Here is a 5,265-nt window from a genome sequence, read left to right as displayed (position 1 = left end):
TAATGGTAATTGTATAGTAGTTGTGATAGTAGTACAACTGACTTTACGAGTAGACTCTTACCGTCATGACAGTGTAAGGAGGGTATGTGGTAAGACCAACCACCTTCAGCATCTGCACATATGCAAATATGGTATACATGGAACGAAATAAATTTGGTATACAACATTAAAAAACATATAGACAAGATACGATTTTAGTTCAAGTTGGTTACCTGTTCATTTGGGTGAATTCTTCTGATTTCATCGTCGTCGATCAATAAAATAGGAATTTTTTTATCCACTTGGAGGCCTAACTTTTTATAAAATTTGCGCACATTTTCAATAAGACGTTTGCATTTACTTGGATGCAAGATAGCAGTGGAAAAACATTCCGAGCAAAGCTGCTGGTTATTTCCAAGATTCACATATCCATTCTGCCCTGTTGTCTGACAAATTAATGAAACTTCCATCATCGGGCTCATTAGAAGTAATATTGTAGTTTTATAGTTGGGCTTATATATGTTTGCATTAATATGAACTTTCTCTGTACAAGTATTCTAATCTAATAAATTTTCATTTAATATATTTGCAAAAAAAAAAAAAAAAAAAAAAAAAAAAGGGAGAGAAAAGGGATCGAGTGTGGTCTTGTTTGCATGCAGACTGTGAGAGCTCTGAACAACCGACCATTCAAAGCAGTCCCCCTGCCTCTCACAGTTAGAATTTTGCTTTCTGAAGTATCAAAAATGATAAAGAAGGATTGAGAACTAACTATTTAGTTAAATCTCAACCACTCACTTGTGAAGAGAAATGTGCGAAAGCCCCTGCCTAGAGCCGAGGATGGGAATAGTAAAGCAAATATATATTATAGCTAATAGAGAAGCTAGTTCCATTCAATTCCAAATAAATACTTTCCTCTACTAACCTTGAATCTGTCACACGTATTACACCTTGGAGTTCCATCAGATTCATGTGTCTTGCAATAATTAAAATTCCAAAATGGAATCATCCGCACATTGTTCTGTAAGAAAAACAAGTTGAAATAGCGTAAAATTACAATAACAATATAAAAAATAAAAAATAAAAAATAAAATCCAAAAATTTCAAGCAAAATTGATAAATGAAAAAAATGTAATGGACTTGAAACAAAACATTGAAGATGATAAGGCACTTACAATTGTACCATATGTGTTGCAGACATTGCATAAAAAGTAATTTGGCCTCCTCCGATAACCAAGAAATAAGCCAGTATTTTCCATCAAGTTGAACTGTATCATGTAGCATGCATGGTTAGTCAGAAACAGAGGCTAAGAGCTACTAGCTACATAAGTGATGCTTTTTAATTAGTAGGAAATTATTTCTCACCAAATCCTAATTAATATAAGGAAATTAATGCCCTCGAAATATTTATATTGTTGCAGTCATATTTAGAATAGAAATGTGATTGTGTAAATCCTAGTGTATCTAGGGATATTTTGGAATATTCTTCTTAGTAGGTATTATCATATTAAATTTGTAATCCTATTAGGGTAAGGATTCAACCTATCCTACTACTATGTAAAGGCACAATGAGGTGATACAAGATACACCTTACAATTAAATCTCTCTCTTCTCTCTTGCCGCCGACCTCTCTTCCTCTCTAGTCCTAAATACAATTAAGTCAAATAGGCCTACAACATATACATATATGAATTTTTTTTTTTTGCGTGTGATAGTAAGACAATTGAGGCCCTTTTGGGACCTTGTGCAAATTTAATAAAAAGGTCCTACGTATTCAAAAATAATAATAATGTTTTTTAACAACATATTCATACAAAATTCAATCATCAATATTCAAACTTAATTGAATTTAGCATCTTTCTCTTAATAATTGTATAAATTTTGATTGCCATGAATTTATGATAAAAGCTTCATCCATTAAAAAAGGGGGCACGACTAATACACTTGTGTTTGTAAAAAAAAAGTAATACCCAAGTTGGTTTTTTATTTCTAGCGACAAAAAAAGGTACACAATTTTTTCTTACTATTAGAGAAAAAAGAAAAATTGAAATATTAAGTGTGCGTGTCTGTGTATTTGTTCTGCTTAATCAACTGTAATCTAGATAAGTAAAAAAAAAAAATTATACTTATATTTAATTCGTAAGAGAATGAAAATTTTAAGTCTTCATAAATTTAGAGCTACGTGCCACTGCACTTTTTATACACCCTCAACGCGGCCTCTCAAGAGACAACATGCAGTATTAGCCTACCATTTCTACAATATCTAGTTCAACCCTTGCTTCGACCCATAAATCATGCATATTATGTAATCTACTCTTAAATAATGGCTCAGACAACGGTAATACTGGAAGAAGAAAATAAAACACAAAACAAAAAAAACATAATCATACAACTAAACCTATAAAAGTTACCTCAAACTGCAATTTTTTAGATCTTTGAGAGTTGATGTGGAGACCTGGCTCAACTAGAAGAATAGAGAGATTGAAATTTTGGAAGACGGAGAGGAAGGAAGAGAATTGGCGAGGAAGGTTTGCTCAAGGCTTCATATATATATATATGTGTGTGTGTGTGTGTTTTTTTTTTTTTTTTTTTTGGGGGGGGGGGGGGGGGTTGGGGGGTTTAATTAAGCAAAGCCAAAAAACAGTTACACGTGAGCGAAACGTTACCTGCTTTTTCCTTTCAAAAAAAAAAAAAAAAAAAACGTTACCTGCTTTTTTAGGGTTTGTTACTCAAATTATTTGATTGCTTGAATAATTGGGTTTTTATGGCTTTGAACAAAAAAGAAAATGAAGCAGTTCGCGATTAGATTACTGGATTTGTGTGGTGTTTTTGCCTTTTAAATGCAGGCATTGTAAAAGGAAACAACAACAAAAAAAAGTTCAATTAAAACAGTTTTCCTTTTCAAATAAGGTCAATACCCTTCCTAATTTTTTTGTTGACCTCTTCTTAAAATTACAAAACATTGATTAACTAAATGCTAATATTAAAAATATTCTGCGAGTTAAAACAAATTACTCTGTGTTTTTTTAGTCAAGTACGTAATGTTTGAACTCTTTGTTAACAATAGCCGATTTACTCATAAAAGGGCCGAAAGTTGTATTTGACACTGTTCTAAAAATCCCCGCCTACCACCGTCCAGGCTCGGCCTAGGCGCTAGGTGGCTGGGCACTTCCTTGATTAGTGCCTAGGCATTTGAAAATTAAGAAAATGCCCCTAGACCTGCTGAGGCGTCCGCCTAGACCGCCTAGGCACCCGTCTAGCCCGCCCATTCCCGCCTAGACACTTGCATAAGTTGCAACTCACTCAGATAGAAAATAGATAACTTTGTTTCCAATAAATTGTAAGAGATTTATTGAACACTTAAATAAACACACATTATATGTTTGCTCCCCATGTTTTCATTATGTTTTAATACTTCATAATATATATGTCATTCTATTTTCTATTTTATGTTGAATTATATATATTTTAAGTATAAATAGACACTTATTTACACGAAATACAATAGATTTACTTAAATTCGCCTAAGCACCTGCCTAAGACTCTGCCTAGCAGCCTAGGCGCTAGGCCCCAGCCCGCAGCCCGACTAGCGCCTAGCATCTTTTAGAACCTTGGTATTTGGTACCTTGTTTAATATTACGATAAGTAACACCAATAAGAGCTAATTAAAAAATAGGGAGCCTTAACGAAAAGTTCTCGGTACTGTTCACTTTAACGAAAAACCACATTTTACTCTAAAAAATCAATCATGGTACTATTCACTTACACAATTTTTGTCATTTTCGCTCAAAGTTTTTAAGCCATTTTCATTAGTTTTCCTTAAAAAATAAGCAAAACTAAGAAATTATTGATAAATATGTTGTCCACTTTTGACTTATAATTTATGCACATCGGACTGTCATAGTTTATCATAAACCCGAAAGTCAATGGCAAATAATAACAGACAAAATTCTACATCCAATTTTTGAAAAGTGACAAATCTAATCACTGTCTATGCACTTCGTTAGTCAATTAGAAAGGGGACAAATCATATATATCAGCAAATAAGCAGAGAAGCGATGCAGGATTTATGGCTGGTTTGGTATTGCTGTGATTTGAAAAAAAATTGTTTCTGTTGTGTTGTGAGAATAAGCAGTTGTGAGTTAAAGCAGCATAGTGTTTGGTAAACTTTTTTGTAAAAGTTCTTTTGGAAAAAAAAACAATATTATAATGTTTGGTAAACTTTTATGTAAAATAGCTATGACTGTATGAAATGACCAAAAAATGTATAATACTAGATGTGCCATTAATTTAATTTTCTTAAGTTTTCCCCCTTTATTTTCTCTATCTACATCGAGAAGTCTCTCCCACTACCCCACTACTGAACCATACTTTCCAAAAACCAAAAACTTCTCTCAAGAAGTCTCCCTCAGAACCCCAATTTTCTTAGTTTTTATTTTTTTTGCTCCGTCTTCTTCTATTTTATTTTCTGCTCTGTTCCTCAATCTCTCCCATCTGTCATCTGATTTGTAGTACATACATGGTCTAGCTGCTTGAGCAGTTCATTATATACATCGGGTAGGGCCAACGCTCCAGGATGCTGGTTTCTTTCTTCTTCCGGGACTAATCATTTTTTCTTTTTGAAACTGTATAGTGTGAATTTGATCATATGAAGTAGTTTTCTGTATTTAATTTTGCCTATTTGGAATAATTGAGTTTTGGTGTCTGTCTGGGCAATCTGAGCTCTCCTAATTTGCAGAAATACGAAGATCAGTTGCTGCAATCTGGGAAATTTGGGCAAATCTGTGATGCCAAAAATCGAATTTGGTCCTCGCTGAAAAAGATGGTGGTATTTCTCAGCGCGATTTTGTCGGCATGGGAGTGATAGAGGACGGACAAGAGATGGGAGGAAGGACAGAGGCAAATACAACGTCCTAGGGTATGGAATCCAAGGTCAATAATGGTGATTGTTGAAGCTAGGAGTGAACGGCGTTGTGGCGAGATCGATGAGGATGACCTCCCAATTGAAGTTGGTGACGTTTTCCAGTTGGTATTATGTGTAATTATTTAATTGTTTAAGGTCATTTTGGGTGTTTGAAAGTTTCATTAAAGGGCTCAGCGCCTCTTGCAAATTACGTTTGTGCAGAAGTTGTGGAAGCAAAAAAAGCTGGTTTTTCAAAGCTAGCTTTGCTGCTTTAAACTTTCAGTTTTTTTCACCTAAAACTGTAAAAAAAAAGCTGAAGTTGAATGTTTAACAAACACAAAAAAGCTTCCGCTTTTTTTGATACCCCGTTTTTTTAAAAAGTAACT

This window comes from Malus domestica, chromosome 14 (assembly GCF_042453785.1).
Source record: "Malus domestica chromosome 14, GDT2T_hap1".
NCBI classification, from domain to species: domain Eukaryota; kingdom Viridiplantae; phylum Streptophyta; class Magnoliopsida; order Rosales; family Rosaceae; genus Malus; species Malus domestica.
This window is presented reverse-complemented; position numbering follows the sequence as displayed.